The following is an 11,502-nucleotide window of genomic DNA, read 5'->3' on the forward strand; positions in this document are numbered from 1 at the left end:
GAACAACTTCAATTTCCATCTATCCCTAGTTGTGGGTAAAGGCAATGAAGGACCTAGAGGACATTTAGTTAGAAGTAAGAAAAATCAAATTTCATACACTATCCATTATATTTAAATGCCAAAAAAAGAGTGTACTTTACATATCCATCCAATCTTATATTCTCCCTTACACTGCATCAATATCCTTCTTTTCTATAGCTGCTCTCTCCTCCAAGGGAATTGTACCTTTAGTCCTCTCAAGCACTTTCTTAACATCCAAGTTATATTTAACCTAAAACACATTGACAAAGGAAAGAGAATGTACCACCATACAAAGAGACAATTTATGAGAGCATAATTCAAACAAGCAATAAGGTTTACATAGCTCTTATTTGAAATACAAGCCAAGCCAAATACCCTCTAGATAAAGAGTACCAGCCTACATTCCCTTTCACCTAGATATTTCTTGCATCGTTTATTACTTGACGCTATTGGGGAGTCAGAGATCCCATGAAATCTTGAGCATCACACTCACAAATGTTGTTAGCATTTAATATGAGCACATCTCTCAAGCTTGGCTTGATCATACCTTGACAAGCTCTATGCGCTTGTCCTCAAGTACCTCCCTGATGAAATGGTACCTGACCTCAATGTGTTTGGTCTTTGCATGAAAGACCGGATTCCGTGCTAGCTGAATAGCACTCATGGAATCACTATGCAATGTCGGTACACCTGTATGAATCCCCAAATCTCCCACTAGCCGATCAAGCCATATAGCCTCCTTGCAACCCTCTGAGGCTGCAACATACTCAGCCTCTGTGGTAGACAAAGCAACGCACTTCTGTGCACGAGACATCCACAACACTGCACCACGTGCAAAGGTGAACACATAACCAGAAGTGGATCTCCTACTATCCACATGCCCTGCATAGTCTGAATCTGTGTACCCAAGTACACGCATGTCTCCTTTACCAAAGCAAATGCACATCTCCTTGGTACCCTTCATGTACCTCATGATGCACTTAACTGCCTCCCAATGCCTCTTTCCTGGACTAGCCATATACCGGCTAACAACTCCCACTGCAAATGCAATGTCTGGTCTAGTAGCTATCATAGCATACATAAGACTCCCAAATGCTAATGCATAAGGAACCTTGGCCATCATGCCCCTTTCCTCATCTGATTTGGGACTATCTGTATGACTCAGTTTCACATATGGAGGCAATGGAGTACTCACTGCCTTCCCCCCCCCCATATTGAAACGCTGTAATACTTTTGTAACATACTCTTTTTGTGAAAGCCAAAGGAGTTTCCTACTCCGATCACGCGTGATGCGCATACCAAGAATATGACCTGCAAGTCCCAAATCCTTCATATCAAAGGCCTCATGCAACTTGGCCTTTATTGCATCTAGCTCATAAGTATTCTTGCTAGCCAATAGCATATCATCCACATATAGTGCCAAGATTATCAGGCTATTATCCTTAGCCCTTTTAGTGTAGAGGCAGTGATCAATTTCACTCCTTCTGAAACCCTGGGACCGAATGAAAGCATCAAACTTCTGATACCATTCTCTAGGCACTTGCTTAAGACCATAGAGACTCTTCTTCAGCTTGCAAACTAAATGCTCTTTGCCCTTTTCTTCAAAGCCTTCCGGCTGAACCATGTAAATTTCCTCATGCAAATCCCCATGCAAGAAAGCTGTCTTGACATCCATCTGCATAAGCTCCATATCCTCTGATGCCACTAGTCCAAGCATGCATCTAAGTGTGGTCATCTTCACAACCGGAGAGAATATCTCATCAAAGTCCACACCCTTCTCTTGCTTGAACCCTTTAGCAGCCAAACGGGCCTTGTACCTAGGCACATCATCACCTGTGACCTTCATTTTGTAGACCCATTTACATGGCAATGCTTTCTTTCCATGTGGCAAAGAAACCAAGTCCCAAGTCTTATTCTTCATAAGTGAACTCATCTCTGATTGCATAGCATACTCCCACTTGCATTTATCCTCACGCATCATAGCCTCTCTGTAGCAAGAAGGCTCCCCGCAATCAGTAAGCATCACATAGTCTACCCCTGGAACAAGCCTATCAGGCGGTCTAGACACTCTAGATGATCTTCTTAAGGGCATTTCAGCTTGCTGTCCCACCTGCATATCAACCACATTTGGCTCATCATTTCCACCAATAGATGATCCATCATCTACCCTTGATTATATACCTGTGGGAGTACTTGGTGGTACCATTTCTTGCACATTTGGTGCATGGATAGCTTGCTGTCTATCAACATATGCAGGTGGATTCACATCCTAGAAAGTGATTCTCCTCATTTCCACATCCCTCATGGGTGCCTTATGCATCTTCTTCTCATTGAAGACCACATCATGGCTGCATATGATCTTCTTTGCTTCTGGATCCCAGAGACGATAGCCCATCTCTCCACTTTCACCATAACCCAGAAAGATGCATTTCCTAGACTTAGGATCTAGCTTCTTTCGAAGCTCTTTTGGCACATGTGCATATGCCTCACACCCAAATATACGCAAATGAGAGTAAGAGGGCTTCTTGCCACTCCATGCCTCTTCAGGAATACCACCATCCAAACTCTTACTAGGTGATCTATTGATCACATGCACTGAGGTCTTCATTGCCTCAACCCAAAAACCACCAGAAAGACTTGCATTGGAAAGCATGCATTGCAACCTTTCTTGAATGGTACGGTTCATCTTTTCTGCAATTGGATTTTGCTCTAGAGTACGAGGGGATGTGAGCTCCCTCTTAATCCCACGTGTATCACAGAAATGCTGAAAGTCATGAGAGAGATACTCTCCACCATTGTCAGTCGCATTTAAGCATTCTACCTAACTGATTCTCAACCAAGGCCAGCCATTTCTGAAATACGTGGAACACATCACTCTTTCGAGCTATAGCATAAGCCCACACTTTCCTAGTTGCATCATCAATGAATGTCACATAGTATTCAGCCCCGCCTAATGACCGTGTAGGCATGGGACCACATACGTCTGAATGCACCAAATCAAGCATTTCAAATTCTTTCTTTCCCCTTCTTTTATGGGCTAATTTAGTCTGCTTCCCATAGAGACAATGCTCACAAAATTCAAAATCAGAGAAACTCAAATGCGGTACATAACCCAAATGGCATAAGAGTTTCATTCCATTCTGGCTCATGTGCCCCAACCTACAATGCCACAAAGAAGTGCTTGGCTGCTCGGTTATTGCAACAACATGATCAAATACCCCTGATACATGTAAGGGATACAAAGTCCCACACTTGGCACCCCTGGTCAAAAGCATAGAGCCCTTCTGAATTTTCCAACTCTGAAAGCCAAAAGTGGTGTGAAAACCAGCATCATCTAGCTGACCCATTGAAATAAGACTCTTGGTCAGCTTAGGCACATGTCTCACATGTTTCAAAACAAATGCAGACCCATTTGCAAAAGAAAACTTTATGTCACCTACTCCCACTATGTCACATGCATAGTCATTTTCAAGATGCACACAACCTGTCTTTCTACTATCATAAGTGGAGAACCATTCCCTATGGGGAGTAACATGGAATGAAGCACCAGAATCCAAAATCCAATCCTGGGAATATGCATCATCTGAAGTGGTAAGTAACTCTGTAGATAAACTAGACATGAAGAGAACGTCATTGTCACTATCATGTGTGACTGCATTGATCTCCTCGATCTTCACTTTTCCTTTGTCCTCCCTTGGACTCTCTTCCTTTTGATTTGCACCCCAATTTGCATTCTTTTTCTTATCCCTTTGCTCTCTTTTTAGCTTGTAGCAATCCTTTTTCATATGACCCTTCTTGCCACAGTGGTAACACTCAATGTTTCGTGCCCTGGATTTGCTACATGACTTCCCTCTTTCTTGGGACTTCCCCCTGAACTGTGATCTGCCCCTTTGCACATTTAAGGCTGCATCCTACTTGTTGCCATCCATAGGAAATCTTCCGTAGTCTGCTCATTTACTACTGTGAAATAAGCTGACTCTGCAAGATGAAGTCTAATAGTAGACTTTGCTAATGCATCCAACTCATTCCAATCATCCTCAGACATATTTGCAGGCTTAGCTTCAATCCCTGCCAAGGGTTTAATCTGCTTCTTTTGAATAAGCACATCCCTTATTTGTTCTTTCCACAAAGAAAATTTTGTCCCATCAAACTTTTTAATGCTGAAAAACTCCTTTTCAGACATGGAAGAGGATGCCATGATGCAAATGAAACAAAATCCCAAATGCTAGTGCCTGCAAGAGAGAATCACACCAAATACTAGGTGCACCCAAATGTGTATGCCACAATAGAGTGAAATATCACCAAAATTCAAAGCTCAAAGCATCAAAAGATGCATCTGACTCATGTGCATATACTATGCATCCATATGAGCAAATCTGGCCCAAAAGAAAATGCCAATAAGTGCCAAATGACTCAAGCATAAACACTGTCCACTGGCATATGCATCAATAATGTCTCATCCAAGAGAGCATAGCACTATCAGTGCATCACCTGCAATGTTTCAAAGCTATCCCTCAGCATAAAATAGCATCCATGTGCAAAGCATCCATAAAAAATAGCATCCCACAAGGCAATTTGGGCCTATCAGCGCATCCAATAAGGACCGTAATGCATCCAAATGGCCTATAAATCATCCATTGCAACCCAATGCATACCACGAATGAGCGCACACTGCTCAAACTGCAACCAGAGTGATCTGCATAAGGTATGCTCAAGAAATCATAGTCCCACGGTAATGAGCGCTACTGAAAATAGAACCTGAGATGCTTCAAAACATGGGCGCCATTGCATAATCGGACTTAGCAAGAAAATCTACAAATATCTCTTTTCTGCCAGAACTCCAAAATCCCAACCGATGAGTGAGAAATGGGAGTCAACACTTATCCACTGCCATGTGGCATAAATCTAAGGTTTCAAAACCTTAGTATGAAAAATGCATAACAGAGAGACGAAATCGAATACACAGAGATTTATAACTCTGAAAATCCTCCACCGAATCACGCAAGAACTAATAGATAGGGGTTTTTGGGTGTCCGAAACGCAATGGGACAGACAGTTTTGGAAACCATGGTCTCAATCACTAGGTCCAACACACGGACTGAAAAACGTTTTTTGAAACAGAGCTATCTGTAAACTCCACCGGAGTGCGAATGATGAGCAACATAGAAGTTTTAGGACCTCCTGAGTCCACCGGAACTGACAGATCTGCAAATGGTTGCTCCAAACTTGAGTTCCAACACCCGGGCAAAAAACGCAGAAACTGACACAGTGAGTCGGAAATCCAATGAAATGATCCCGGATTCAAGAATAAAGGTGTTTCCAGGCTCCTGAAGTAATGTGGACACCAAAAGCAAGCAATAGTTGCCTCTACAAGTCAATATGGAGTCTCTGTCATCGAACGGAACAGGGAAAAGCTCAAAAAACGACTTTTTTCTTTGAAAGCTCTTAATAGGCTCTCAAAACCACTTCGCAAAACCAAAGTGACTTTTCCAAAGGTTTCTCCAAGGTCTCTGCACACTCGGATGCAAGTAAAGTCACCCACAAAGCTTCCCACAGAGCTTCTCCTTCCTCCCACAGAGCTGCTGAGCTTCCAAGCATTCACGCATGCTCAGCTAGATCACCCGGGCTCTGATACCAGTGGAGAGTGCTCTCAATGGAAGCAAGAACAGAAGAAGGAGAGAGAGAGACAGAGAGCCACACAAGTTTGGTGGGTGCAGAACCACCCTAATCTTCTTTTTCATTCATTTATATATGTGTTTGAGTATTGTACATAACTGGGGTTCAGGCACAGTGACCTTTAACCCCACATGAACTCCTCTCAAACAACTCATCAATATCCCTCCACATTGTTGACCAAGCTTTCCTCATTAATGGTGTAACCTCAGTCTCTTCTCCACTCCAATACAGATGAAAACTATAAATGCACCCTTATCTGGGAGGTATTCCTTGTACTAAAATGCACTCTTAAGTGCAATGACATCCCTTCTTAATTCCCTAACTCTAGCATATGTTATAATTTTACACAAGGAGATCCTAGGGCACTCACCAAATAAGTAGCCTACACCAAGAAAAGATGTCACACCCACCAATAAGATCCAATGTAATGTCATCAACAAAAGAGTCAGTCTCATCTCCCCCCCCCATTCAAATCATGTAAATCTATAGATGTGTCTTCAATGGCTTCAAAAAATTCAATCACTGATATACACATAGGTGGCTTCCTCTTTCCCCCTCTTTTCTTTGAAAGTAATGATACTTTGTCTTTTCCTCTCCCCCTTGTCTTAGAGGGAGGAGTTGTACTTTCCGCTATACCCATTTGCACAAAAGAATAGCAACATATGAACAAAACCATAACAAGATATGAACACATTATCACATTGGAAAGAAATAAGGACTGGTACAAAATATATCACTTTCTAAGGGCTATTTTCGCTTTTTTATCCCACTTTTTTAGCTCCATACAAATTTAAAATGTATTAAAATAATGTGGAAAATGTGTATTGAAAAATGTGGAAAATGTCTATGAAAACATGGATCACCTCTTCTCAAAGCTATCCCATCCACATTCCAACTTCAAATATATAAGAAATCATAAGCCTTATTAGATTAACTCAAGTCATATTTTTCTCTCATGATTGATTCCAGCAAGGGATGATTCCAAAATAGGTCGTCTATGTACACACAATGTGTTGCCCTCCCACTTTCTTATCCAAGGCATAATAAACACAGTTTACAAGTGTAATGGAAAGGAGGACTTGTGAAATTATACATGTGCCCCACAAGTCAATCAATGTCTAGCATATTCAACCCTGCACTTGAAAACAAACTTGAATCGTAAAAGGACATGCAAACTTGAATCTACAAGTATTATTCACTTATAAACAACACATACTAAATGAAATCACAAATACAAACCCCAAAAACTACAATCATTCCTCTTTTTTGGAGTACTTCAGTTCAACACAATAAAATTCAAGTGTAAAGAGAAATCCACAATATAGTCTCATGTGATGTTGAAATAGAAGTCGTTGCACAATAATTGAGCTAGTCATGCACAAAAGTTAGAGCACAAGTACTTGGGTATATGTTGTGTCTCTCATAGCAACTCACCTAGTTGCACACAATTCCCTGAAATTCCTTGTCGAGAATGTTACACTATGCTTCGGGAATTGTAATGGTTGTAAGCATACATACCTCTTTGGGTTGAGTACTAAAATGATCCAATGATAGATCCCTTTCCATGTATCAGTCTTTCTTTCCACTACTAATGTCTTCACACCACTCCAAAAACTTTCCACACGGATCATACAATCCTCCATGGCTGTCACTAATAAAGTATGTGATAATTTCTCCCTCCACAATGGTTTACAAGGATGTCAAGCCAACTAATATCCAATCCTGGTATCAAGGGATCATAAACAAATGTTAATGTCTCATGTCCCAATATATGGAGATCAAGACAAGGGGCTAAGTACATGTGTGTATATAAATGATCCATGATTCTTTTAAGTATATACTTTTTTTATGTTAGTAAATAACTTTTTGACCAGGATCATATCTAGGACTGAATATGTTCAGCACATCAAAATACTAGCCAACGTTGAATTATTCTATTAAAATCCCATAATATTGTACAAATGCTACAGCAACTAAAAGCCAACATATAATCAAGTATAAGCCACGTAAAGACAATATGGTGATGGTTTTCCATAGGAGAAATGCCCATAAAATAATTACTTTTTTCTATGGAATGCCAAATTCAGCATGTATAAAGTTCAACAAGCAAATGTGTATAAGCCCATATAAGCCATGTAAAGACATTATGGTGATGGTGGTCCATAAGACAATTTCCCATATAATAATTAGTTTTTCCTTATGGAATGCCAAACTCAACATGTATAAAGTTCAATATAGAGCAAGCCCATATCTAGTATGGTATTACATATGCCCATATATAGTATTGGTATTACATATGCCCTTATACCGATCTTTCAGTGCAAGATTTAAAGTATGCGTACAACATGTAGATGCATATAGATTGGTATACTCCCTTTGTAATATTCTACCTGCCTTTTTACAACTCTTGTCATTATATAACAACTTGTACAACCTTTTTAGGGCCTAATTCTCTTATAACCTTTGATAACACACTAGCTATATATGTCCCCGACTTCTTTACATGTGAGGAATCAATTGATGTGTGGAAGGAATCCCCATGCGATGATATAACCATCACGTTCAATAAAGCATGGCATTTCATGCTTGTCTACCTGTCTGAGACAATTGTGCATCCGGTGTTATGCTACGATTTATGTGATCTTTCTCTTCTGCATATGCCCTTTCTAACAATGTTGTATGCAATGTGTGGTTTGAAGGTGGTTAAAGCTCACCGGTCCATAGTTAGCCGTCCATAGTTAGCAAAAGGTAGTCAATAGAGCGAGCGAGAAAAGCGAGCAAGCCCAAAAAAGCGAGCGACAATTAGTTGAAGTGATTGGAAAATCAAGCAAGCAAAGAAAGAAACTAGTTAGCAATGCAATTACATGTAGCTCTTGTATCATTGTTATCGACGACCATACTCAGTGGATATCCTAACCGCAAGATTGATCTACCAAGTACATATTGTACATTCTCCAAATCTTGAATCCATATGCTCTCAACTATCGTGGGTTGCCTCTTGAGGGGTTCACGATATGTAAATCCTCTATATCACGTGTGTTCAAGGCCAAATTCAAAATTCCCTTATCTGTGAATTTTTCATGAATAAAACACTCTTTTTCTATTCAATCTGTGAATACTCCCTTTAAATGGTACCCTTGTGACTGTAAAAAATGTGCAAAAAGGAGAGTTTAAAAATACCTTATGTTGAACCCATGTGCTATGCTTACATATTTGTGAGTGAACCCCTCTATGGTTGCCTAAAGTTAGGAGCCGCAGTTGTGCTGATCTAGCTTCACGAGCCATAGGTGGAGATCAGCCTTGCATGCTAGTGTCCACACAAGGAGTTCTAGCATGGGAACCTACAACAATTGTACTTTCGTCACCGTGTGTGCTTACAGACTCTACTCCACTTACACCTTGACTTTACCAAATTGATCTTCTTCAAATTTTTCCAAAAGATTGCAACTTCTTCATCAAGGTGTGAGCTATTGTAGTAGCTCCTAGGCCTGCACAACACTGAATATTCTTGCTTGAGTCACCAAGCAAGTGACCCCCTATGCAAGGTGCTCCCCCTGATTTTTGTATTCCACAATACTTGCATTTCCACTCAACGTAGTCATAAACATTAATGACAATTTGGACCATGTGACTTATGTTTTTCCCCCTGTGTACATGGCATATCTCTTTGAGAGGATTGTGACACCTGCATAAATCCTCTCCCCGTATCTTGAATAACAACCTCACAGGGTGGATCAAGCATTGGGGTAGTGCCCATTTTGGCATTGAGATCCTCTTTTGCAACTCCTTCTTCAACCCCAAGAACATTATCAAGCATATGAATACTGGCATAGGCATGACTCAATGCACCCACAATTCGCCTAGTCACAACTGGTCTTGAAGATTGTGGATGAGCAATTCTAGTTTCGGGCATTTCTGATTATGCACTCATAGTCACAACATGTGCCCTTTTGTTGCTCAAATCATTGACATCTCATCTTCCCCTTCTCTCCGTGCCTTAGCTTAAGACTCCTCACTAACAATCACATTCATTGGCACTCATTATCATGGTCCACAATTTCCCAAAATGCAAGGAGTTCGCATATAGACCACCCTCAAGAATACACAACAAAACACGCCCATCCACTAGACCTCGTGTTCGTGGTCTACAATTTCCCCAAAATGCAAGGAAGCAGAGTAGTAGTGAACCACACCCACAAGTATAATGAATGCTGATTCACCTTCCCCTACTCAGCCTTACCACTATTCATATTTAAATCATGGTTCACATTCTTTCCCAACTTACCAAATGGTTTATCTGGATATGAACCACAATTGGATTGAATGATGAGCCTTTCCACCAATATATATTGCCAGGCTGCACGAAAAATAGTGAATCTGCAACCCACAATACCACTAGTACTTAAGATACTACCGGCAGTAATATGAGAAACATTGCCAATAATATAGTCTTACTACTAGTTATAATAGCCTGGTATATACAACACCAATATTAGTTATACTACCATCAGTAATTTACATATAACCTCCATTTATATGAATACTACTAACCGTAGTTTTATCCAGTTTCCCGATTATTTTTTCTGGTAAACAATGTGATCACATTGTTTTCACAGTACTTTAAATCATAATTAATGAACGTTAATAATCCATTAATGCAAATATGGAAACATGAATGCAATCCTTGGTTGGAGCCAAGGCTTTAGCCTAGGTGTAGCCAATCGCGAAACTATTTTTGGGGCCAATTTGGGGCCTCAATGCGATGCACTTTTGGGTGAATATTTGAATTTTGCATGGAGCCATGCTCTCACTAGAAATTTTCTTGATGTCATGAAGGCACACTAATGTAATAATGAGATGCAATCTATTTGTTCTTAACACTGCATAGCTCGACACATGGCATCTCTACACTGCTTCACACCTTGAAGTCTCTGGCCTATGCAACTTGATCATTTATCATCATGCAACCTTTTGCTGTAGCTTTGCCACTTGTCACTTGGCATGCACCCATGCATATTATTAAAATTGAAAGTTGGCTTGGAGAGACCACCACGCTGGTTCTTGTCGTAATAATTAGATGCAATCTATTATTTTGAACACCATCACAGCACAACCTCTAGTCTGACCACCTATCATCATGCAGCCTTTTGCCACTTCTTTGCCTGCAGCCCATGCAAATCATAGGTTGGCTTAGAGAGACCACTGTGCTGGCTTTTGGTGTAATAATGAGATGTAATCTATCATTCTGAGCATAGCCTCAGCGTAATCTCTGGCCTAACCACCTATCATCGCCTAGAATTCAAGGTTGTCTTGAAGAGACCACCATGCTAATTGTTGGAAATATAGCTCCACTACCTATTTTTATGTATTCCATGACGAAATCTATGAAAGCCACCACGCTAGTTCTTGGAGTTATATATTTTTGTACCAAGGAAAATGTATTCTGCTATGCAACCAAGCAAAATGCAATTGATAATATGGCCCTTGAGGGGTCCCCTTTAGGGGCAAGGGCCATATCTACGTGCATTATACAATATCCAAGATGCCACTGGATAGAAATGGCATGTCGATATGGCCCTTGCCTCCAAAGGGGACCCCTCAAGGGACATATCATCAATTGCATTTTTTTTAAGTTTAATTGTATTTTTCTAGATGTTTCTCCATGCAATCACAATGGTGGGGTCGTTAAATTTATTTTGGCGCTATCTTGGTCATAAACCAAGGAAATTGTAGTCCTTCTTTCCTGGTATTTTAGTCCTTGTTGTAGTAAATATAAATAATGGAAAAAGTATAATTTATCGAGTG

This window comes from Dipteris shenzhenensis, chromosome 27 (genome assembly GCF_047967505.1).
Source record: "Dipteris shenzhenensis isolate YYH24624 ecotype China chromosome 27, Dip_SZ_1.0, whole genome shotgun sequence".
Lineage (NCBI taxonomy): Eukaryota > Viridiplantae > Streptophyta > Polypodiopsida > Gleicheniales > Dipteridaceae > Dipteris > Dipteris shenzhenensis.